The 27,126-nt window shown below is 44.4% G+C and overlaps 1 protein-coding gene and 1 pseudogene across 5 annotated transcripts in view; both read right to left on the bottom strand.

Moving 5' to 3' along the window:
• LOC126482386 (peptidoglycan-recognition protein LA-like) overlaps nucleotides 1-27,126 on the bottom strand; it is a 554,285-nt gene that overhangs the window by 407,606 nt on the left and 119,553 nt on the right. The window lies entirely within an intron of this gene.
• On the bottom strand, nucleotides 2,469-2,586 carry LOC126482532 (5S ribosomal RNA; annotated as a pseudogene).

The following is a 27,126-nucleotide window of genomic DNA, read 5'->3' as shown; positions in this document are numbered from 1 at the left end:
ATTGTCTACTGATTTCATTCTTGAAATTCAACTTTGGAGAATCTTGGTGTGTTCTGGTGTGAGTGTGTATGACTATAGTGTGATGCATTTTTACTTTCCCTCCGAGGAGATTAGGGTCCTTCATTTCCTTTGTTTAATCGGTTTCAGAATTCTTCTTTGTCTTTTGCTACTTAAATATTTTTTGGTTAGATTGTAGCCTACGTAAAATTAACTTATGTAATGAACAGTTTAATATCATTACTACTGTATTATGCATAGGAAATGTAATGAATAGCTTTCCTTATTTGCCGAAGTCATTCTACTCATACTTTTGCTCAAGATTCCAACGTAAATTTTTCTTTTGTCCCCTTTTTATGATTTCTTACATCAGAATTTGTTGTCTGGTCCTTTCTATTTGTACGTAACACCCTGCAAAATTCGAATCGGTGAAAGGTTGCGGGATAATGTAATGTTTCTTGTTTATTTTTGGTTTTCAAGGAAAGCGAAGTTCTCGATAGTCGATATGTTACGCCACAGAGATTCTGAGTACAGACACTGTGGTCACTGGTTGTCAGTAGCGCTGTCGTTGCAGTAAGCGTTCTAAGAGAAGCTCACGGTGGGTGCTGGATAGGCCACTGAGCGGATGGATATGGTTTGCAGAGCACTGATAGAGAAAGATACAGAGAAGTATGAATTGTGAATTGTGATTTTGTGAAGATCAATTGGACAAGTTAAGGTTTTTTTAAGGTAAAGTTTGCTGCATTGCTCGCTTGTGCGTAAGTGTGATGTGTTTGAAAACCGGCAAGTTTTAGTGGAATTTTTTCTTTTTTGGTTTCGGTTAGTTTGTTCATTGTTCAGAAGAGAGCAGGGAAAGTTATCAGTTCACATGGATTGCTTTCAGAGGCTCTATATTTACCACTGCTTTACCATTTTTATAATTGCATGGCAGAGAAAAATTTCTTATAAAAGATAATTTTTGTAATGATGATTGTGATAGTCAGATAATGAGTTTCAATTTTTGCAATACAGTTTTTTTTTAGTCATTTAGCAAGTTCAGATTTCACCAACATCTCCTCACGAAAGAATTGCATATTATCTCATTATGTATGTCACCGCATTTTACTCTGCAGAACACAGTGGCCAAAACTGAGACATGGTCTCTTTACAGTAGTTGCACATTCTAGCATCGCACATCCACTAGGATTTTCTTTTATTTAGCTTGCTTGGTACTGCGCTGCATATTTTATGTTTCCGTTATCACAGGTAAGCCACAAAAATTCGTAAGGGCCAATTACATTACCGTCAGTGCGATAAGATCATTTACAGTTAGCTTTGCTTTTCAGAATTTATAGTCAGTTTAGGTAAAGTTTATTTCAGATCCATTTCATATTTAGACTGCACTGTTACATTTAAGAATATATTATTCAGGGTTTGGAATTTTATTCAATCGGATGGTGTACGTAAATTATCAGATCATTTTTGTACAAACGTTGTGGCTATTTATTCTTTTAAAATTCGATTGGTAATTTTATATAGCATTGTTATTCTGATGCCTTCTCACGTATTGTGACGTCATGGATTGTAGCACTGTTCACCACCGCACAATACAGTTTCGTAGTACAGCTTATTTAGTTTACGGTTTTGGCTTTCTAGATGATTTGGTTGGAGTTCATTAAAATATAGTTATACAATTTTAGTTTTGGCGACTCATTTATTAAGCAGCGTTTCCATAACTACCCTACTTGTGTTGTCCAGGATTGCAACACAAATATACGAGTTATAAAGAACAGCAGCCCGGTTCGATTCAGTTCAGTTTCAGTTCAAAAGATTAAACATTAGAAAAGCTACGAAACATAACACTACGCACTACAAGCATGCGTTATACTCACCTACACTCTAAAGACACACATACTACAGAATTCTCATATCCGCAAGGAAGGAGACATACATGGCCGAAGGAGATGGCTGAACTCACCCCACTGTACAGTGAAGTGCGTATTCAAATACAGAGATATGTAAATAGGCAGAATATGGCGCAGCGCTCAGCAACGCCTATATAAGACAAAAAGTGTTTGGCGTAAATCGGTTGCTGCTGCTAGAATGGCAGGTTATCACGATACAAGTGAGTTTGAACGTGCTGTTATAGTTGGCGCACGAGCGATGGGACACAGCATCTCCGAGGTAGCGATGGAGTGCGGATTTTCCCGTACGACCATTTCACGAGTGTACCGTGAACATCAGGAATCCGGTAAAACTTCAGATCTCGGACATCGCTCTCCACCCGAACAGGTCACGAAGGCTAACCGGACCGACCGACCACCGTGTCATCCTCAGCCTACAGGCGTCACTGGATGCGGATGTGGCCCTCCACATCCGCATGTGGTCAGCACACCGCTCTCCGGCCGTATGTCAGTTTCCGAGACCGGAGCTGCCACTTCTCGATAAATTAGCTCCTCAGTTTGCTTCACAAGGGCTGAGTGCACCCTGCTTGCCAACAGCGCTGGGCACACCGGATGGTCACCCATCCAAGTACTAGCCCAGCCCGACAGCGCTTAACTTCGGTGATCTGACAGGAACCGGTGTTACCACTGCGGCAAGGCCGTTGGCTCCGACATCACTGCAGCCGGAAAAAAGATCCTGCAAGAACGGGACCAACGACGACTGAAGAGAATCGTTCAACGTGACAGAAGTGCAACTCTTCCGCAAATTGCTGCAGATTTCAATGCTGGGCCATCAACAAGAGTCAGCGTGCGAATCATTAAACGAAACATCATCGATATGGGCTTTCGGAATGCCTATTCTTGTACCCTTGATGGCTGCACGACGCCTCGCCTGGACCATTCAGCAACGACATTGGATTGTTGATGACTGGAAACATGTTGCCTGGTCAGAGGAGTCTCGTTTCAAATTGTATCGAGCGGATGGACGTGCGCAAGTATGGAGACAACCTCATGAATCCATGGACCCTGCATGTCAGTAGGGGGCTGCTCAAGCTGGTGGAGGCTCTGTAATGGTTTGGGGCGTGTGCAGTTGGAGTGACATGGGACCCCTGATATGTCTAGATACGACTCTGCAAGGTGACACGTACGTAAGCATCCTGTCTGATCACCTGCATCCATTGAGGTCCATTGTGCATTCCGCCGGCCGGGGTGGCCGAGCGGTTCTAGGCGCTACAGTCTGGAACCGCGCGACTGCAACGGTCGCAGGTTCGAATCCTGCCTCGGGCATGGATGTGTGTGCTGTCCTTAGGTTAGTTAGGTTTAAGTAGTTCTAGGGGACTGATGACCTTAGAAGTTAAGTCCCATAGTGCTCAGAGCCATTGTGCATTCCGACGGACTTGGGCAATTAAAGCAGGACAATGCGACACCCCATACATCCAAAATTGCTACAGAGTGGGTCCAGGAACACTCTTCTGAGTTTAAGCACTTCCGCTGGCCACCAAACTCTCCAGGCATGAACATTGTTGAGCATATCCGGGACACGCCTTGCAACGTGCTATTCAGAAGAAATCTCCACCCCCTCGTACTCTTACGGATTTATGGACAGATCTGCAAGATTCGTGGTGTCATTTCCCTCCAGCCCTACTTCAAATATTAGTCGAATCCTTCCCACCTAGTGTTGCGGCATTTCTGCGTGCTCGCGGGGGCCATACACGATATTAGGCAGATGTTCCAGATTTTTTTGACTCTTCAGTATATATCACAGCCAACAACAGTATAAGAAATGTAATTTGTAATTCTGTCAGGCACGCCACAGGACATGGTAGAGCATTTGAACGGAATTGATAGCATCTTCAAAAGAGATTACGCTAAGGCAACAAAAGTCGTGGGATAGCGATATGCACATATGCAGATGGCTGTAGTATAGCGTACACAAGGTATAGAAGCGCGGTGCATTGGCAGATCTGTCATTTGTATCCAGGTGATTCATGTGAAAAGATTCCCGACGTGAATATGGCCGCACGACGGGAACTAACAGGCTTTGAACGCAGCATGCCACTTGGAGCTAGACTCATGGGACAAAATGGTTCAAATGGCTCTAAGCACTATGGGAGTTAACATCTGAGGTCATCAGTCCCCTGGACTTAGAACTACTTAAACCTAAGGATATCACACACATCCATACCCGAGGCATGATTCGAACCTGCGACCGTAGCAGCAGCGCCGCTCCGAACTGAAGCGCCTGGAGCCGCTCGGCCACTCCGGCCGACGACTCATGGGACATTTCGGAAATCATTAGGGAATTCCATATTCCGAGATCCACAGTGTCAAGAGTGTGCCGAGGATTCATTTCAGGCATTACTTTTCACCACGGACAGCGCTGTGACCCACAGCATTCACTTAACGTCCGAGTGCAGCGGAATTTGCGCACAGTTGCCTGTGCAAACAGACAAGCAACGTTTTATGAAATAAACACATAAATCAATTTGGGACGTATAACGAATGTATCCGTTTGAATAGTGCGGCGAAATTTGGCGTTAATGGGCTGTGGCAGCAGACGACCGACGCGAGTGCCTCTGCCTCTGCTGAGCTCGTGATCACATCGGTTGCGCTCTACATGACTGGGAAACCGTGGTCTGGTCAGGCGAGTCCCGATTTCAGCTGGTAATAGCTGATGGTAGGATTCGAGTGTGGCGCAGACTCCACCACACCCAAGTTTGTCAATAAGGCGTTGTGTAAGCTGGTGGTGGCTCTATAATGGTGTGGGCTGTGTGTGCATGGAATGGACTGGTCCTCTGGTCCAAGTAAACCGATAGTTGACTAGAAACGGTTAAGGAACATCCACTAAATACTTGAGGCTTCCTTTTTTAAAAGTAGGATTTCCTGTGTCCCTCGGTGGCGAAAAGTGACGGGTCACCGTCCCCTCCCCCTCCCCCTCCCCCTCCCCTACACCATTTACCGAAATAGAATTTCCAGTCATGGGTGCAGGCCAGCGGGAAGAGAGAGACAGGATTCAATAAAATTAAATAAAAAGTATTTCGTCATTTATTGCAACATAAATTTATAATGTAGCAACAGTTATTAACCATTTAAAACAACCCAAAAACATATTTAATAACAGAAGTTAGAAAATTCTTGTTTAATTAATATATTTTACTCACCTCTCTTTAAAAAAAATACGTTATTTGTCTCTAAAAAAGTTGGCAGCCTTAGTCATGGTTCATGAATGACCGAAAAGGCTGGAAAAGTAGGTAAATGAAATTACTCAAACCGGGAGACTGAGTGAAAACATTCATATAATTGCCGTAAATGTCACATCAAGCAAAACCAATCAAACCCGGAGAGTGAGTGAAAACATTCGTGGGCCGAGTGGCTAGTCATTCCGTATTTCAGTTGGCTATAGAGACCTGCCGAACTAAGGGACCATCGACCAGCCACTCGCTTGTTAAAATCCGTCGGTTGTCCAATCACTAGCGCCAAGTGCTGAAGGCTCACTGTGTCTCATTCACTCAGTGGCCCAACGACTCTTTTGGCAACCCGTCTTCGTGTGGAAATGTACTAAACTCGTTGGCGACAAACACATCCGATCTCGACTTTTCAGGCTTTCCCTACAGATCTGTCGCAATATTCTTCTCGGATTTGTCGCCGGATAACGGTGTGCAAGCCCCACAACATTTCATCGGCACAAACTGTTGCGACGTCTTCAGGTGGTGGTACTTCCTGTAAACACTGCTGGATGACACCACTGGTGACTGTTCAAACAAATTTCGGGCTTGCAGCCGGTCGTCGTTCAATAGTTCGCACGATATTTCAACTGGGCACCTGCCAGTCATCTTCAGGTGAGCCGTCGCAGTCTGCGTCAATTCGCCGGGAAAATTTTAAAATTCACGCCACTGGTGATAATCGTGATGCGGCGATGAAATTTATCAGGCCAGGAGCAGGAATTACGGCGCGCTTATAGTTCACCCTTCCCCCCTCCCCCTCCCCCCCTCCCCTCTGTTACCAGAAGCCTAGAGGGTGGTCTTCCGCACATGCGCTGACTGTGCTGCAGAGCGCTCCTGAGGTTAAAAGCTAAATTAAATGTCTGCAGTGCGCTGCGTCGAGTCAAACATCGAAGGATTCTGCTTCTCCCGTTTAAATTTAATGATAGCCAGTGCTGGATTCCAGGCAGTACCTAGTTGACATCCCGTATCTCTGTTGATAAGATTGTCCGCTGCACAGATTCGTTTGGCCTCCTTGAATACATAATTCCAGAATGATAATGCTGAAGATAAAACTTCAGTCTTCTCGTAAAACATGGCTGCTATGGTCATCAGTCCCCTAGAACTTAGAACTACTTAAACCTAACTAACCTAAGGACATCGAACCTGCGACCGTAGCACGTAAAACATGCGATGCCTTGTATTCAGGCAATGCTTCGCTACCTCTGAGTATTATGTTGACCCAGGCGGATAAGGCGATAGTGTTCCACACAATGTTCTTGCACGGTGCGACTTGTCTGTCCAATATAAGATTTCTCACACTAGAATGGGGTCTTAAAAACGTCACGTTTTGTAAGGCCAAGATCGTCTCTGACTGAGCACAACAAATTCCTCAATTTTTCTGCTGTTCGAAAATCGCACTTGATGTTGTGTCTCTCGGGGATTCTTCCTATTCTTAAAATACGGCAAGAAAACCGTAGCAGTTGGTGCCTCACCATCTTCATTTACGTCCCTACACTGAATTCGCTTTGTTCGGAACGCGTTGCGTATGTGTTTGTCAGATAAATATAGCGAGTCCCGACCTGAACCCAATAGGACACCATTGGGATGAGCTAGAGTGTTCTAAGCAGATCTCAAGCCATCATAAAGGGGAAGGTTGAACACACCCAGTATTAATACTTTGCCGTCCACACCTCTCGTACAAATAGATTCGCTTGGCGCCCGCAGCGCTAATTCGCATTACTTGGCTTGTCGCCGGCTGTTCTTGACATTATCGGGAGATTATAAATTGTTTAGTGTTACTAATCTCATCGTTAGTTCTCTTAAGTTCTCAACCCTGTTCCCCTACTTTCATGAAATTTCGATGATATACATACGTAAATAAACAGAAAATTTGTTTGTTTCAAATATTTGTTTATTTAAACTTTTTGGAAAAATAATCAGTTACAAATTGCACTTTCAAAAGCCAGTCGGAATTATCCGGTTTATTGTTGTTGTCGAAAAAATGTAAAAATAATAATATTTGTCTGAGTCGGTTGCGGGACATCGTTTTGCGAAACATCAGTGTGTTTATCAACGGATTCGTTGACCAATAATCGTCGATCCTTGCTTTTTTTACAATGCCCATAATGATAGCAAGCCCAAACCGTTTTCTAAGTTCGGGACCCGTAACACCGACAAATCTGGCAATATATATATACCCAGTTTTCTTCTATTGCAATTTTGACTGTAGTACTTGTTCGTTTCGTAGCTAATATATTCAAATAGAACGTTCCCACTATATAATTCGACGATATCCTCGGCGCTCTGTGTATCTGTGAGAAATATGTTTGGACCTGGAAATCCTTCAGATTTATTATTGGTCCTCGGTAAATCGAAGTCTGCCCACTGTGCACTGTCTTCTTCGCCTCATTCACTGAATCAGTTGACAAGAGTAGCGTTCGCCGAATTCTTCTTGGACGTATTTCACTATCTTCCGAAGATTCTGCTTAGCTTTCATTTTTTTCGATATCCAATGTCTTCTTCCCAATCGGCCAGTCGTCCGGAACGTCAAAGTCGTCCGCGCATTCATCGTACATAATCATATCGTCTCTTTCGTCTGCCATGATGAAAGGGCACAAGTACTTCTAAAAACAAAACAAAAAATTGTTGACGCGTGCAACTTATTGTTACCTAAACAAAACACCAACAGAATGCAAAAGATACTGAAGTGCTTTCGCCGGACACTGCGCGATACTATGCTCACGACACCACCGTGGTGTCGCCGGCCATTGACTGCTACTCGTATTTCGCGCTCGACACCACTGTGGTGTCGCCGGACGGCAGAGTGTTAATGTCCACCAATAGATATATGTATACTTTTGGTCAGCTATTGTACGCGTGGTGTCTCGTCTATGGCTGCCATATATTTGAGTAATATTCAAGTATGGACCGTAGAAGTCTTTGTGTGCAATCTCTTCTGCGGCCAAACTGTGTTACCCATTACCCTACCAATAAATTGTAGCCTGCCATTCGCTTCACCTACAACAGAGCCTGCGTGGTGGTTGCTCTTTATATCTGTGCACACTGTTACTTCCAACTGTTTGTATGACACGACCGGTTCAAGTTGTGAAACAGTAGCCCTATAGCCAAGGCATGCCACGGTTTAACGCTTCGTGAGGTGAAGAATTTTGCAAGGCTTTTCATTAGGAGCTAGCTGCGAATCTTCACATCAGGCTGATATTTTATCAACCTACATATTATTGTAATTTTACACCAAAGAAATTATTCGAAGCTGACTATATCATATGATAAAAACCTGATATAGGAGGTAATGTTATCCGCTAATTCATTCATATGCAGCATGAAGATCACCACTCCTATCATTCTCCTGAGGCCAGCACAGGTTCGAGAAAATTTTCCGAAGAAAGTCAAATATCATTTGCCCTGCCCCCTTTCTCCCTCCCTCCCTCCCTCATACACTACTTGTCGTTCTTTAGGCTCTACGTAAGACCTTTTAAAATAAATCTAAATCTAGTGAGTTGTAACATGGGTTGTTTTCGCTACTAGTTATGACACGCCACGTGTACAAATTTGCACTAGAGGCGCCTCTGTCACCCCAAGCGGCAGCTTATGTCACTAGAGCCTTAAACCGGACCTGCTCGGGCACACAAGATTTTAGTTCAGAGCCTGTGGAAGCAACTGCATTCCCGACAATGTCCTGCGTTCTCCTCGTCACGAAATCTTCGGTCCGGTCGAAAACGTGGTTAGATATTCTACAGAAAGACATTTTCTGTAGAAGGCGACAGAGTGGTACTGAAACAAATGCACTTGTTTTCTCTGTATCTATGTCACCTGGAATGTGTGAAGGGGGTAAGCCGAGTTTTGCATGATTCCGGTTTTAGAATGCATGCTCTTTTCCACGGAGATGCTTATTTTGTTCCAAGTAGAGGGTGGTTACAATCAACCTTTTGATATTTGAGAGCGCACCCATGAAAAACAAGCGATCACAGGCCGGTTAAACTTTATGGAAACACTTGTAAGAACATGCAGAAGAAATACACCATTGAGAGAAACATATCTTAATTTCCACAAGAGAGAGTAACATTTGTTAATTGTGCATCATATTTACGTAGCAGGTTACAAACGTTGCTCAATGTGGCGGCCATCTGCATCCACGACAATCTGGAACCGCACTAGAGATACCACTTCACAATGTTGCGCAACAATTTTCGAACGATGGACCATGGAACGTTCAGCTGTCGTGACATAGCTCTTGTAGTAATTGAACATCGCTCGTCCAGTATTCTCAGCCATGGCAACAATAACTTCAACAATTTGTGACGCAACCGGGCATCGGTCTCTCCGAGGACAAATTCCCAAATCGCGAGTTAACTCGAACTTCCGAGTTATGAGCTTTAACCACAGTGCGGAAAGAGGACCTCTCCGCATTCCCTTAATGCGTCGATACTCGCAAAAAGTAGCAGCAATATTGCTGTTGTTTTGATAAAACAGCTTTTCGAGTAAAGCTCTGCTCAACTTGTTCACACCCGTGTTGACTGTCTGCAACAGCACTGCACACTGATGCTTGTGTTTCAACCGTACATCACCTAATGGCAAGTCATGACACTAACACTACTAAAAACGTAAATCCTGCAGCGCACAGGCTCGAAATCTTTCCTATAAAGTTGGGCGCCCATACGGTAAATACACTACTGGCCATTAACATTGCTACACCACGAAGATGACGTGCTACAGACGCGAAATTTAACCGACAGGAAGAAGATGCTGTGATATCCAAATGATTAGCTTTTCAGAGCATTCACACAAGGTTGGCGCCGGTGGCGACACTACAGCGTGCTGACATGAGGAAAGTTTCCAACAGACTTCTCATACACAAACAGCAGTTGACCGGCGTTGCCTGGTGAAACGTTGTTGTGATGCCTCATGTAAGGAGGAGAAATGCGTACCATCACGTTTCCGACTTTGATAAAGGTCGGATTGTAGCCTATCGCGATTGCGGTTTATCGTATCGCAACACTGCTGCTCGCGTTGGTCGAGATCCAACGACTGTTAGCATAATATGGAATCGGTGGGTTCAGGAGGGTAATACGGAACGTCGTGCTGGATCCCAACGGCCTCGTATCACTAGCAGTCGAGATGACAGGCATCTTATCCGCATGGCTGTAACGGATCGTGCAGCCACGTCTCGATCCTAAGTCAACAGATGGGGACGTTTGCAATACAACAACCATCTGTACGAACAGTTCGGCGAGTTTGCAGCAGCATGGACTATCAGCTCGGAGACCATGGCTCCGGTTACCCTCAACGCTGCATCACAGCACAGACAGGAGCCCCTGCGATGGTGTACTCAACGACGAACCTGGGTGCACGAGTGGCAAAACGTCATTTTTTCTAATGAATCAAGGTTCTGTTTACAGCATCATGATGGTCGCACCCGTGTTTGGCGACATCGCGGTGAACGCACATTGGAAGCGTGAATTCGTCATCGCCATACTGGCGTATCACCCGGCGTAATGGTATGGGGTGCCATTGGTTACACGTCTCGGTCACCTCTTGTTCGCACTGACTGCACTTTGAACAGTGGACGTTACATTTCCGATGTGTTACGACCCGTAGCTGTACCCTTTATTCGATCCCTGCGAAACCCTACATTTCAATAGTATAATGCACGACCGCATGTTGCAGGTCCTGTACGGGCCTTTCTGGATACAGAAAATGTTCGACTGCTGCCTTGGCCAGCACATTCTCCAGATCTCTCACCACTTGAAAACGTCTGGTCAATGGTGGGCGAGCAACTGGTTCGTCACAATACACCAGTCATTACTCTTGGTGAACTGTGGTATCGTGTTCAAGCTGCATGGGCAGCTGTACCTGTACACGCCATCCAAGCTCTGTTAGTGCCCAGGCGTATCAAGGCCGTTATTACGCCCAGAGGTGGTTGTTCTGGGTACTGATTTCTCAGGATCTATGCACCCAAACTGCGTGAAAATGTAATCATATGTCAGTTCTAGTATAATATATTTGTCCAATGAATACCCGTTTATCACCTGGATTTCTTCTTGGTGTAGCAATTTTAATGGCCAGTAGCGTAGTTCTCCGTCTACACTGGCTCAAGTAGCGGAAGTTTAATAGTAACCTCCCTGTAGTTCAATGATGTTTGAATGAGAATACTGTCAGATGCCTTTAATTCAGCTGCTAGAGAGTGTAAATTGCTCAAAACAAAGTGTTCACAAAATACTGATACGCTATTTAAAATACGTGTATAGATATGGTGGACGTTTCCTACGGATGAGAAGAGATGAGCTCCAGAGCGCAGAGTTATACGGACGGCTGCTGTCAGCTACGGTTATCAGTTCGCTTGGGGCGACGTCAGCGGATGGCCGAGTTCCTGCCTCTCCCCGTCGCCGCAGCTGAGCCCATTCGCCGTGACCTCGCGGGTGCCTGCAGTTAACCCGTGGCACTCAGCCAAACACGGCTCCGCCCCAGCCTGCTTCGCCTTCACTGCGAGATACCTGCAACTGCGTCTACGTCTCTACTCTGAAGAATTGTACTTCTGGTACCTCTGCCAAAGCCGGCCCCTTGTGACCGAGCGGTTCTAGGCGCTTCAGTCTGGAAACGCGCTACTGCTACGGGTATGGATGCGTGTGATGTCCTTAGGTTAGTTAGGTCTTGGGGACTGATGACCTCAGATGTTAAGTCCCATAGTGCTCAGAGCCATTTCAGCCTCTGCCAAATCTCCCCGTTCCTGGGTTCTTCGAATGAATCTCTGCCTGACATCTGCTTCTGTTCCAAATACTTTTGTGTGCTCTTTCCACGTCAGTTTCCCTCGGACTGCTACTCGTACAGGTCTTACTCTTTCCAGGTCTTGTCAAGAACGTAATCGATTTGAAAGGGGTTTTCCTGCTTGTTTATGAGCACTCCGTTAGATTTATTTACTTTAAAGACTTTAAGGACAGGCGAAATACCCTCAGACTTCAAGAAGAATATAATGATTCCAATCCCAAAGAAAACAGGTGTTGACAGATGTGAAAATTACCGAACTGTCAATCAGTTTAATAAACCACGGCTGCAAAATACAAACGCGTATTCTTTACAGACGAATGGAAAATCTGGTAGATCTCACCTCGGGGAAGATCAGTTTGGATTCCGTTGAAATGTTGGAACACGTGAGGTAATACTGACCCTACGACCTTTCTTAGAGAATAGATTAAGGAAAGGCAAGCCTACATTTCTAACATTTGTAGACTTAGAGAAAGCGTATGACAATGTTGATTGGAATACTCTCTTTCATATTCTGAAGGTGGCAGGGGTAAAATATAGGGAGCGAAAGGCTCATTACAATTTGTACTGAAACAAGATGGCAGTTATAAGAGTCGAGGGGCACGAAACGGAAGCAGTGATGAGAAGGGAGTGAGACAGGGTTGTAGCCTCTCCCCGATGTTATTCAATCTGTATATTGAGCAAGCAGTAAAGGAAACAAAAGAAAAATTCGGAGTAGGTATTAAAATCCATGGAGAAGAAATAAAAACTTTGAGGTTCGCCGATGACATTGTCATTCTGTCAGAGACAGCAAAGGACTTGGAAGAGCAGTTGAACGGAATGGAAAGTGTCTTGAAAGGAGGATATAAGATGAACATCAACAAAAGCAAAACGAGGATAATGGAATGTAGTTAAATTAAGTCTGGTGATGCTGAGGGAATTAGATTAGGAAATGAGACACTTAAAGTAGTAAAGGAGTTTTGCTATTTGGGGAGCAAAATAACTGATGATGGTCCAAGTAGAGAGGATATAAAATGTAGACTGGCAATGGCAAGGAAAGCGTTCCTGAAGAAGAGAAATTTGTTAACATCGAGTATAGATTTAAATGTCAGGAAGTCGTTTCTGAAAGTATTTGTATGGAGTGTAGCCATGTATGGAAGTGAAACATGGACGATAAATAGTTTAGACAAGAAGAGAATAGAAGCTTTCGAAATGTGGTGCTGCAGAAGGATGCTGAAGGTTAGATGGGTAGATCACATAACTAATGAGGAGGTATTGAATAGAATTGGGGAGAAGAGGAGTTTGTGGCACAACTCGACTAGAAGAAGGGATCGGTTGGTAGGACATGTTCTGAGGCATCATGGGATCACAAATTTAGTATTGGAGAGCAGTGTGGAGGGTAAAAATCGTAGAGGGAGACCAAGAGATGAATACACTAAGCAGATTCAGAAGGATGTAGGTTGCAGTACGTACTGGGAGATGAAGAAGCTTGCACAGGATAGAGTAGCATGGAGAGTTGCATCAAACCAGTCTCAGGACTGAAGACCACAACAACAACAAGGATTTAATGCCAGCGCCTTGTGAGTTAACGATCATTGCACTCTCATTTAAGTATATGGCCGAAAGAGTCATATTTCAGGAATTGTGAAACGAACCCTATCGTCCAGGTCCGTGTGCCACAAAGAGCGCAGATTCGCCACGAGATGGGGAAATTCACAGGCGTCTATTGTCGTTGAATGAGGCCTAAGCGCTGTAGTGTCCAAGTGAGACAGACGAGAACTTACATCATAGGGAAACTGCACTGTCCGCTTTCGCGTCTGCACCAACACTGTCTCTCTGCCCGTTCTCGGCTGCGTTTCCCGCGCGCCGACCATCCTCGCTCAACTGACTAGGGCAGTTCCCTTTCTTGAAACCGTCCATCGATCGTTAAGATCGGCCAAACCATTCAGATGTTAGCATTCAGGTCTTTGTTACAAAAGTAGTTGATTTCACTTTGACAGTAAATCCTAAACTATTAAAGATATGATCAATATTCAAGTTTTATTGGGATCAACATGAAAATTTATGGAGGATGGCAGATTAAAATTTCTGTGGCTTCATTCCCTGCATTACTACAGAATTTATGGCCGATCTTAGGTCCGCCATATTTAACACTGCTATGTCTCTCTTGCCACAAATTAAGTACTGTTACGAAAGCCAAGTTGGGAATCATATCAACAGCTAGGAAGTGAATCATTTTATTCTGTTATCGTTTTCGATCGACAAGATCGTTCTCAAGTTACAAACCTCAGCTCGGCGGTTTTATGTATTGATCACGTATTGCAATTTGTTCACAAATTCCTGAACAAATTCTCAGGGTGGTGCATGGAGCGGAGGAAGCCCAGTTTACCCGCAAGTGACGTCGAAATAACGTGTATCTGTCCTCCACCGAGTTTTCCGGAGGTAAGGACCCTCGGGAATGGCGACATACTCCGAAATAAGGAGCCAGATATTTGTAACAAGCAAGAATACAAATGTAATTGCTGTCCATTTGACCTGCAAAAGTTTAAGCTTTATTATTTTTAGGTCCCTGTCTAAACACACTCTCGGATATCACCATACATTCGAAAAAAAACAGCCAATTTTTTGTGAGAAGCAAGAGTACAATTGTCATTATTGCTCGTTTCATTCACAACAATTCAATCTTTCGTTTTTTAATCAGACTGATGTCACAGAATAGACTAAACTCGCTCCCAAGAGAGACCGCTCTTATATGTAAATAACATCGAATACTGCACAAAATATCTCTATTACAGTACTTTAAACATAGCTGCGCTACAGCAATGGTTCCACGTAAATCAGACTAAGAACAGCCGACCAGTTGCAAAGGATAAAGTAATCTTTACCTAGGTTTCAATAGATATAAATCTATCTTCTTCAGAAGACGCAGTATTATAACAACATGAAGTGATATCACTTCATGTTGTTATAATACTGCGTCTTCTGAAGAAGATAGATTTATATCTATTGAAACCTAGGTAAAGATTACTTTATCCTTTGCAACTGGTCGGCTGTTCTTAGTCTGATTTATCTCTATTACATTAACAAGAAAGTCCCAAAATTCTTAAAACACGAGAGGCAAAAAAAATTAGAAACTAACAGAACACCAACCTACTTCTTTCGACTTCGTAACGCCGCATCTCTAACCACCACAGCATGGTGAACACACAAGTTTCAACAACGATATGGTTCATCTTAGGATCTCCTGAAGGCTTTTACCGCTATGTATCATTAAGTGAAATTTACTCATAACAAATCGTACCGAGACTGACGTGTTTATGATAAATCTCCGGTACACTGTTGCCTTGAAACGGTACACCGTCATAATATGAAAGTTATAATACAAAAGTAAAGAAATATAATGACAACCAATATGGCGTATCCAGAGTTCTTCATTTGTCGACTGCTATTTAGTTTCGTGATAGCGTCGAGTTATATGGAAGACACGTCATTTTGACTTCATTTCCACGTAAGCCAGGAGTGGCGCCCTATGTAGGCAGCAGTCGGACATAAAACACGAGCGAGCCGAAGTCGATCGACTTGCGCTGATCGAGAACCAGAAGGTCCTTGTTCAGGACGCTGAGAACAATTAGTGCCACGATTTCGATAATGACCGTTCTGCACCAAGTTCAAAAAATGGAAGGTCTATCATGCTTCTAGCCTTTTTTAGGAATGTTGGGCATGAACAGACGTCCACGTTGAACGTATTTAGCTGATGTCATTTAAGAGCTTAATTTGAAAAGCCACCACCTGTAAATGCAGTTAAGTCTCGAAAACGCAGGAAGTGGACAAATGTGTGACTGCTGTGTACGGACGCAGGAGGAGCTGGCCACTGTTCGCGAACAGCTGAACGTGTTGATGGCCGCGGTCAGTCGTCTTCAGGCTGCTGCCTCGGAGTGTAGCGGTAGTGGGGAGTCTGGTGCACCGCATGGTACACCCCAGGTGTTACATGCTTCACCCACTGTCCCTGCTGAACAGCTGAAGGTGTTGATGGCCGCGGTCAGCCGTCTTCAGGCTGCTGCCTCGGAGTGTAGCGGTAGTGGGGAGTCTGGTGCGCCGCATGGTACACCCCAGGTGTTACATGCTTCACCCACTGTCCCTGCTGTCGAGACATCTTCGCGGGTACCGGGCGCGGCTGGGCCACCCTCTCCCCAAGGGGAGTGGCGGGTTCAGCGGCGTTCGCGGCGCACGAGGCGGAGGGTAAATGTGGAGGCTGGCCGTGTGGCATCGCCTGTGAGTGGACATGTGGCCGCTCCTTCAGCAAGGTCCGAGCAGGCACACGGAGGGAGGGGATTATTAGTTACTGGGAGCTCCAACGTTAGGCGGGTGATGGAGCCCCTTAGGGAAATAGCCGAAAGGTCGGGGAAGAAGGCCAGTGTTCACTCTGTCTGCTTGCCGGGGGGTCTCATCCAAGATGTGGAGGAGGCCCTGCCGGCGGCGATAGAGAGCACTGGGTGCACCCGACTGCAAATTGTTGCTCATGTCAGCACCAATGACTCTTGCCGTCTGGGTTCAGAGGTCATCCTCAGTTCGTATAGGCGGTTGGCGGAATTGGTGAAGGCGGAAAGCCTCGCTCGCGGGGTGGAATCAGAGCTAACTATTTGTAGTATCGTTCCCAGAACCGGTCGCGGTCCTCTGGTTTGGAGCCGAGTGGAAGGCTTAAACCAGAGGCTCAGAGATCTGGGGTGCAAATTTATCGACCTCCGCCATCGGGTGGAGAAATGTAGGGTTCCCCTGAATAGGTCAGGCGTGCACTACACGCCGGAAGCGGCTACAAGGGTAGCGGAGTACGTGTGGAGTGCACATGGGGGTTTTTTAGGTTAGAGAATTCCCTCCCTAGGCCCGACAAGACGCCTCCTGAGACGCGGCAAGGTAGGTGTAGGCAAAATGCAACAGGGAGTAACAATATTAATGTGCTAATAGTAAGCTGCAGGAGCGTCTATAGAAAGGTCCCAGAACTGCTCTCATTAATAAACGGTCACAACGCCCATATAGTAATAGGGACAGAAAGTTGGCTGAAACCAGACGTAAACAGTAATGAAATCCTAAACTCAGATTGGAATGTATACCGCAGAGACAGGCTGGACAGTGAAGGGGGAGGCGTGTTTATAGCGATAAGAAGTGCACTAGTATCGAAGGAAATTGACGGAGATCCGAAATGTGAAATAATTTGGGTGAAGGTCACGGTTAAAGCAGGCTCAGACATGGTAATTTGGTGTCTCATAGGCCCCCTGGCTCAGCAGCTGTTGTGGCTGAGCACCTCAAGGATAATCTGGAAAATATTTCGAGTAGATTTCCTCACCATGTTATAGTTCTGGGTGGAGATTTTAATTTCCCGGATATAGACTGGGAGACTCAAACGTTCATAACGGGTGGCAGGGACAAAGAATCCAACGAAATTTTTTAAGTGCTTTATCTGAAAACTACCTTGAGCAGTTAAACAGAGAACCGACTTGTGGCGATAACATATTAGACCTTCTGGTGACACACAGACCCGAACTATTTGAAACAGTTAACGCAGAACAGGGAATCAGCGATCATAAAGCGGTTACTGCATCGATGATTTCAGCCGTAAATAGAAATATTAAAAAAGGTAGGAAGATTTTTCTGTTTAGCAAAAGTGACAAAAAGCAGATTACAGAGTACCTGACGGCTCAACACAAAAGTTTTGTCTCAAGTACAGATAGTGTTGAGGATAAGTGGACAAAGCTCAAAACCATCGTGCAATATGCGTTAGATGAGTATGTGCCAAGCAAGATCGTAAGAGATGGAAAAGAGCCACCGTGGTACAACAACCGTGTTAGAAAACTGCTGCGGAAGCAAACATAAACATAGCCAAAGCCTTGCAGATAAACAAAAATTACGCGAAGCGAAATGTAATGTAAGGAGGGCTATGCGAGAGGCGTTCAATGAATTCGAAAGTAAAGTTCTATGTGCTGACTTCGCAGAAAATCCTAAGAATTTTTGGTCTTATGTCAAAGCGGTAGGTGAATCAAAACAAAATGTCATGACACTCTGTGACCAAAATGGTACTGAAACAGAAGATGACAGACTAAAGGCCGAAATACTAAATGTCTTTTCCCAAAGCTGTTTCACAGAGGAAGACTGCACTGTAGTTCCTTCTCTAGATTGTCGCACAGATGACAAAATGGTAGATATAGAAATAGACGACAGAGGAATAGAGAAACAATTAATATCGCTCAGAAGAAGAAAGGCCGCTGGATGGGATACCAGTTCGATTTTACACAGAGTACGCGAAGGAACTTGCCTCCTTTCTTGCAGCGGTGTACCGTAGGTCTCTAGCAGAACGTAGCGTTCCAAAGGATTGGAAAAGGGCACAGGTCATCCCCGTTTTCAAGAAGAGACGTCGAACAGATGTGCAGAACTATAGACCTATATCTCTAACGTCGATCAGTTGTAGAATTTTGGAACACGGGTTCCCAGGTAGATGCCGTGTTTCTTGACTTCCGCAAGGCGTTCGATACAGTTCCCCACAGTCGTTTAATGAACAAAGTAAGAGCATATGGACTATCAGACCAATTGTGTGATTGGATTGAAGAGTTCCTAGATAACAGAACACAGTATGTCAATCTCAGTGGAGAGAAGTCTTCCGAAATAAGAGTGATTTCAGGTGTGCCGCAGGGGAGTGTCATAGGACCGTTGCTATTCACAATATACATAAATGACCTTGTGGATGACATCGGAAGTTCACTGAGGCTTTTTGCAGATGATGCTGTGGTACATCGAGAGGTTGTAACAATGGAAAATTGTACTGAAATGCAGGAGGATCTACGGCGAATAACGCGTGGTGTAGGGAATGACAATTGAATCTCAATGTAGACAAGTGTAATGTGCTGCGAATACATAGAACGATAGATCCCTTATCATTTAGCTACAAAATAGCAGGTCAGCAACTGGGGGCAGTTAATTCCATAAATTATCTGGGAGTACGCATTAGAAGTGATTTAAAATGGAATGATCATATGAAGTTGACCGTCGGTAAAGCAGATGCCAGACTGAGATTTATTGGAAGAATCCTAAGGAAATGCAATCCGAAAACAAAGGAAGTAGGTTACAGTACGCTTGTTCGCCCACTGCTTGAATACTGCTCAGCAGTGTGGGATCTGTACCTGATAGGTTTGATAGAAGAGATAGAGAAGATCCAACGGAGAGCACCGCGCTTCGTTACAGAATCATTTAGTAATCGCGAAAGCGTTACGGTGATGGTAGATAAACTCCAGTGGAAGACTCTGCAGGAGAGACGCTCAGTAGCTCGGTACGGGCTTTTGTTAAAGTTTCGAGAACGTATCTCCACCGAAGAGTCCAGCAGTATATTGCTCCCTCCTACGTATATCTCGCGAAGAGATCTTGAGGATAAAATCAGAGAGATTTGAGCCCACACAGAAGCATACCGACAATCCTTCTTTCCACGAACAATACGAGACTGGAATAGAAGGGAGAACCGAGAGAGGTAATCAGGGTACCCTCCGCCACACACCGTCAGGTGGCTTGCGGAGTATGGATGTAGATGTAGATGGTTCAAATGGCTCTGAGCACTATGGGACTTGACTTCTCAGGTCATGAGTCCCCTAGAACTTAGAACTACTTAAACCTAACTAACCTAAGGACATCACACACACGCATGCCCGAGGCAGGAATCGAACCTGCGACCGTAGCGGTTGCGCGGTTACGGACTGTAGCGCCTAGAGCCGCTCGGCCACCCCGGCCGCTAGGAAGGGGACACTTTCTAGAAATTGGTGAGACACGTATCTACCTGACTAAACAGTTCTCAACTGTACTTAGATATCAGAAATGTCGAAGAGTGAGATGTACAGATTACCTGTGAAGTACTTACGTAACTACATAACCACACCCGGACAGTGATGTTACTGATAGAGTCTCTTCTTATCTTTTGAACAATCAGTACTACGGTTTTGTTATTTTTTATACACATGTCTGGAGTACACGCTCCCGTGCTTAGAAAGTGAGTTGGTGTGAGATCGTGTAGTGGTGAACATTGTGACATCCGTAATTAGACTTGAAGGTTAGACATTACTATTAACGACACAAGTTACATGTGCTTCTTACTCTCCTGTAACAACACAGTACACTGAGGTAACGTATACAGAAGACGGTATATTGCTTATACAAGGTATAAAAGGGCAGTGTTCGGCGTAGCTGTCAGGAGATTCATGTTAAAAGGTTCCGACGTGATTATGGCCACACGACGGGAATCAAGAGATTTTAAACGCGGCGTGTTAGTTGGTGCTAGACGCATGGCAAAAATGGTTCAAATGGCACTGAGCGCTATGGGACTTGACTTTTGAGGTCATCAGTCCCCTAGAACTTAGAACTACTTAAACCTAACTAACCAAAGGACATGACACACATCAATGCCCGAGGCAAGGTTCGAACATGCGACCGTAGCGGTCGTGCGATTCCAGACTGAAGCACCTAGAACCGCTCAGCCACCACGGCCGGCACGCGTGGGACATTCCATTTCGGAATTATTAGGGAATTCAATATTCCGAGATCGACAGTGTCAAGAGTGTGCTGAGAATACCAGTCTTCAGGCATTATCTCTGATCAGCGGCAACGCAGTGGCCGACGGCGTTCACTTAACGACCGACAACAGCTGCGTTTGCGTCGAGTTGTCAGTGCTAGCAGACAAGTTGCGCCGTGCGAAATCACCACAAAATCAATGTGGAACGTACGATGAACGTATCCGTTAAAACAGCCCGGCGAAATGTGGCGTTAATGGCCTATGGCAGCAGACGACCGACGCGAGTGCTTTTGCTGCAGCGCCTGTCCTGGGCTCATAACTGTATCGGGTGGATCCTAGACGACTGGAAAACAGTGGCGCGGTCGGATTAGTCCCTATTTCAGTTAGTAAGAGCAGATGGAAGGGTTCAGTACGGCGTAGACCACACGAAGCCATGGACCCAAGCTGCCAACAAAGCACTCTGCAAATTGGCAGTGGCTCCATAATGGTGGGGGCTGTGTTTACATGGAATGGACTGACGCCTCCGGTCCAATTAAATTGATCATTGACTGTAAATGGTTATGTTCGTCTACGTGAAGACCATTTACACCCATTCATGGACTTCAGGTTCCCAAACAACGATGCCAAGTCACCGGGCCATAGCTGTTCGCGATTGGTTTTGAAGAACATGGTGGACAACTCAAGGGGGGATGACTTTTCCAGCCAGATCGCCCGACACGAATCCCATCGAACATTTATGGGACATAATCGAGAGTTCAGTTCGTGCACAAAATCCTGCACCGGCAACACTTTCGCAATAACGGACCGCTATAGAGGCATGGCATGGCTCAGTATTTGTGCAAGGGACTTCCAATGGCTTCGGGAGGACGACGGTTCAATCCCGCGTCCGGCCATCCTGATTTAGGTTTTCCGTGATTTCTCTAAATCGCTCCAGGCAAATGCCGGGATGGTTCCTTTCAAAGGGCACGGCCGACTTCCTTCCCTGTCCTTACCTAATCCGATGAGACCGATGACCTCGCTGTCTGGTCTTCCCCAAAACAACCAACCAACCAACTTCCAATGGCTTGTTGAATCCGTGGCGCGCCTGGCAAGAGAAGGCCCGACACGATATTAGGTATCCCATGACTTTTGACACCTTAGAGTATATTTTTTAAACGTTCTATAAATGACGGCAAAACGTAATTTTAAAGACGGTCAGCAAATATTAGTCGCCAGTAGTATTAATATACGGCGGCACCACCGTGATCTGTCCAGTTACATCAGCTTGGAGGCAGCGCTGCTGCATCCTGCAGCTATGAAGCAATGTCGCGGGTCTGCAGGCAAACAAGAGCTTCCGCTGCAATATCCGCCGCGATATACGTACGCCGTGCCACCCTACAGTGGCCCGCGATAAAAAGTCCCGGTAATCGCCGGCCGCCGTGTCGTGGCGAAACTGCGATCCGTCACTTCCCAAGGGGAATAACCAGCGTGCGGAACAGAGGCAGACCTTCTGTCTCTCTCTCAAACTCCATAACTTTCGTTGAGCCAGAACCCTCAAATCTCGTCCAGGACCAAATACTTACGAGAGATCACACTCATGGTTGTCAGCAACAGCTTTACCCAAAGAGACGAGGGGCAATGCAGAACTGTAAAAACTGCTTTGTTTAGTATACAGTGTGATTCAAAAATAATTTTACAAATTCAGGGGACAGATTCCTTATACTAAAAGGAAAAAAAGTTGTATCTACATACACAACTCTACCCTGCAATTCACATCCAAGTGACTGGCAGAGGGTACTCAGAATAGGAACGGCAGTTATCGCTAAAACGACCGCTTTTCAATTATATCGTGTTGCTCCACGCTAACCTATCCACTCAAAATGACCCGTTTCTAAAATAACGAACTTTCGCTATTTATTTCTTTTTTTCCTGTAATAAAAGTAGAAATCGGACAACACTGAAACATTTTGATTCTCCCCGTAATCGGAGATCATTACACTATTTGCGCAAGACGAATGCTCAGTGCCAAAGACTAAAAATAGAGTTTGAAGGATTGTTTTTTCCGTGTTAAGCAGGGAAACATATTATGTAGACACAGACAGAAGATCAGCTGCTTTCTATTCTTGTTGTGTACTGTAAATGAACTGTTACCATAATCTCCTTCCTCTTTTTTTATTTGATATAAATGGCAGAAGGGAAAGCAGAAAGGTGGAAGGAGTATATAGAGGGTCTATACAAGGGCGATGTACTTGAGGACAATAGTATGGAAATGGAAGAGGATGTAGATGAAGATGAAATGGGAGATACGATACTGCGTGAAGAGTTTGACAGAGCACTGAAAAACCTGAGTCGAAACAAGGCCCCGGGAGTAGACAACATTCCATTAGAACTACTGGCAGCCTTGGGAGAGCCAATCCTAACAAAACTCTACTATCTGGTGAGCAAGATGGATGAGACAGGCGAAATACCATCAGACTTCAAGAAGAATATAATAATTCCAATCCCAAAGAAAGCAGGTGTTGACAGATGTGAAAATTGCCGAAATGTCAGTTTAATAAATCACAGCTGCAAAATACTAACGCAAATTCGTTACAGACGAGTGGAAAAACTGGTAGAAGCCGACCTCGGGGAAGATCAGTTTGGATTCCGTAGAAATATTGGAACACGTGAGGCAACACTGACCCTACGACATATCTTAGAAGAAAGCTTCTGACTATGTTGATTGTAATACTCTGTTTCAAATTCTGAAGGTGGTAGGAGTAAAATACAGGGAGCGAAAGGCTATTTACAATTTGTACAGAAGCCAGATGGGAGTTATAAGAGTCGAGGGACATGAAAGGGAAGCAGTGGTTGGGAAGGGAGTGAGACAGGGTTGTAGCCTCTCCCAGATGTTATTCAATCTGTATATTGAGCAAGCAGTAAAGGAAACAAAAGAAAAATTCGGAATGGGTATTAAAATCCATGGAGAAGAAATAAAAACTTTGAGGTTCGCCGATGACATTGTAATCCTGTCAGAGACAGCAAAGGACTTGGAAGAGCAGTTGAACGGAATGGACAGTGGCTTGAAAGGAGGATATAAGATGAACATCAACAAAAGCAAAACTAGGATAATGGAATGTAGTCGAATTAAATAGGATGATGCTGAGGGAATTAGATTAGGTAATGAGACACTTAAAGTAGTAAAGGAGTTTTGCTATTTTGGGAGCAAAATAACTGATTATGGTCGAAGTAGAGAAGATATAAACTGTAGACTGGCAATGGCAAGGAAAGCGTTTCTGTTAAAGAGAAATTTTTAACATTGAGCATAGATTTAAGTGTCAGGAAGTCGTTTCTTAAAGTATTTGTATGGGGTGTAGCCATGTATGGAAGTGAAACATGCCGGCCGCGGTGGTCTCGCGGTTCTAGGCGCGCAGTCCGGAACCGCGCGACTGCTACGGTCGCAGGTTCTAATCCTCCCTCGGGCATGGATGTGTGTGATGTCCTTAGGTTAGTTAGGCTTAAGTAGTTCTAAGTTCTAGGGGACTGATGACCACAGCTGTTAAGTCCCATAGTGCTCAGAGCCATTTGAACTATTTTTTTGATGTGAAACATGGACGATAAATAGTTTAGACAAGAAGAGAATAGAAGCTTTCGAAATGTGGTGCTACAGAAGAATGCTGAAGATTAGATGGGGAGATCACATAACTAATGAGGAGGTATTGAATAGAATTGGGGAGAAGAGGAGCTTGTGGCACAACTTGACTAGAAGAAGGGATCGGTTGGTAGGACACGTTCTGAGACATCGAGGGGTCACCAGTTTAGTATTGGAGGGCAGCGTGGAGGGTAAAAATCGTAGAGGGAGACCAAGAGATAAATACACTAAGGATGTTGGTTGCAGTAGGTACTGGGAGATGTAGAAGCTTGCACAAGATAGAGTAGCATGGAGAGCTGCATCAAACCAGTCTCAGGACGGAAGCCCACTAAAACAACAATAAATGGCAAACAGATATTTAATCTTTTAAACCATATGAAACATTGCACTTCATTGCTAAGTCACTTGGTAAAAATACTTCCAGACTTAGGCTGGTGCGATTCTGCAGTACAACGTATGTCTGGTGACCACGGCGAGAAACTACCGTGTGAACAGGCGGGCGCATGTCTTGTACATCGCACGTACACGCGGACCTTAAACCATGACGCACGGCAATAGGGACATTATTGTCTGAGTTACGCTGTACCAGTTCTTATGCAGTGGTTTGTTGTGCGTTTCTGTCGGCATTATTTTTAAAATAGCACTGATCGCTTTTCCCATTTCCTGTAGCAACGCGATATTTCAAACCAATGGAAATTTTACGAATAAAAATTACTCCTTCTTAAAAAAGTTTTATTCAAAAACGAAAAGTTTTAACCCTGCTGCTATAGCTAATTGATATTTAGGTTTTTTTTACTCAGTTATAAGTGAAAAATAAGGAACACCTGTTACAGCCGAGACCAAACAAATATCAAAATTAACGGTTATTTAGAAATAAAATTCCGGTATCGGCTTTAATCGGTCGAATTTTCCCATCCCTTACTCAGGACCAGATTCAGACTACTTCCCGATCGTCCCACTCTCGTATAGTACGTAGGAAAAATGAACATCTACATTTTTGCTAGTGCCCACAAGGTTGTTGTAGCAAGACTGAATACCGTAACATCCAAACCCAGCACAAGTAAACACAAAATACATCTATTTAAAAAAGCAGATAAAAATTCACTTGATGTCTTCCTAAGATACAATCTCCCCTCCTTTCAATCTGACAATGTAAGCGTAGACCAGATATGGTTTAGATTCAAGGAAATAGTAAAGAATTTAGCGCTTTCAGTAGTTTCCGCAACGAAACTGTGTCCCAAAATCTGGTAGAAAAATCAAAGAGATTCTGGTCGTTCGTAAAGTACACCAGCGGCTAGACGCAATCAATAACTTCACTGCGCGATAACAATCGTGATGATACAGATGACGACGCCACTAAAGCAGAGTTACTAAACACGGTTTCCCGAAATGTCTTCACAAAAGAAGACGAAGTAAATATTCCAGAACTCGAATCAAGAACAACTGTCAATATGAGTAACTTAGAAGTAGATCTCCTCGGTGTAGCAAACCAGCTTAAATCATTTAATTAAGACAAGGCCACCAGTCCATATTGCACACTAGTAAAGTTCCTTTCAGAGAATGCTGATACAATAGCTTCATACTTAGCAATCATATACAACCGTTCGCTCGTAGAATGATCAGTTCCCAAAGACTGGAAAGTTGCACAAGTCGCACCAATATCCAAGAGAGGAAATAGGAGTAATCTGCTGAATTACAGATCCGTATCACTAACGTCGATTTGCAGTAGGATTTTGGAACATATATTGCGTTCCAACATTATGAATTACCTCAAAGGAAAGGAAACGGTTTATTGGGCCCGCATCTCGTGGTCGTGCGGTAGCGTTCTCGCTTCCCACGCCCGGGTTCCCGGGTTCGATTCCCGGCGGGGTTAGGGATTTTCTCTGCCTCGTGATGGCTGGGTGTTGTGTGCTGTCCTTAGGTTAGTTAGGTTTAAGTAGTTCTAAGTTCTAGGGGACTTATGACCACAGCAGTTGAGTCCCATAGTGCTCAGAGCCATTTGAACCAAACGGTTTATTGACAAACAGCCGGCACGTGTTCTGAAAACATCGCTCTCGTGAAACGGAACTGCCTCTTTATTCTCACGAAATGATGAATGCTATCGACATGGGATGTCAAATTGATTCCATATTTTTAGATTTCCAGAAAGCTTTAGACACTGTGCCTCACACACACTTCTAATGAGATTACTTGCCTGTAGTATCGTCACAAGTGTGTGTTACTGGATTCAAGTTTTGGTCACATTTTGGTCACAGTTCGTGATAACTGACGGAAAGGTATCGAGTAAAACAGAAGCTACATCTGACGTTTGGTAAGAAAGTGTTACAGGCCATCTGCTGTTCCTTATCTAAATAAGCCATTTAGGAGACAGTCTGTGTCACCCTCTTAAATTATTTGCAGATGATGCTGCCATTTACCATTTTCATCAGTTGATCAAAACAAATTGCAAAAAGATTTAGTCAAGATATCTGTATGGTGCGAAAACTGGCAATTGACTCTAAATAATGAAAACTGTGAAGTCATCCACGTCAGTAGTAAAAGGAAACCGCCAAATTTCGGTTACGCAATAAGTCATATAGATCTAAAGTGTAGAATTTCAAATAAATAGTTGGCGATTACAGTTACAAATAACTTAACCTGTGATGATCACGTAGGTAATTTTGTAAGAAAAACAAATCAAAGACTGCTATTTATTGGCAGAGCACTTAGAAAATACAACAAGTCTATTAAAGAGATTGCTTACACGCTTGTCCGCCCTCTTCTGGAGTATTGCTGTGCGGTATGGGATCCGCATCAGATAGGACAGACGGAGGATATCGAAATCGAAAAAGTTCAGAAATGGGAAGCTCGTTTTGTGTTATCATGAAATAGGGGAGACTGTACCACGGATGCGATACAGGAACTGAGTGTCAATCATTAAAGCAAAGACGTTTTTCGTTGCGGCAGGACCTTCTCAAGAAACTTCAATCACCAGCTTTCTCTTCAGAGTGTGAAAGTATTTTTTTGGCATCCAGCTACCTAGGGAGAAATGATCATCACAATAAGGTAAGAGAAATCAGAGTTCGAACGGAAAGATGTAAGTCATCGTTTTTC

This window comes from Schistocerca serialis, chromosome 5, assembly GCF_023864345.2.
Source record: "Schistocerca serialis cubense isolate TAMUIC-IGC-003099 chromosome 5, iqSchSeri2.2, whole genome shotgun sequence".
NCBI classification, from domain to species: Eukaryota; Metazoa; Arthropoda; class Insecta; order Orthoptera; family Acrididae; genus Schistocerca; species Schistocerca serialis.
The sequence above is the reverse complement of the archived record's forward strand: the minus strand, read 5'-3'. Positions and strand labels throughout refer to the sequence as shown.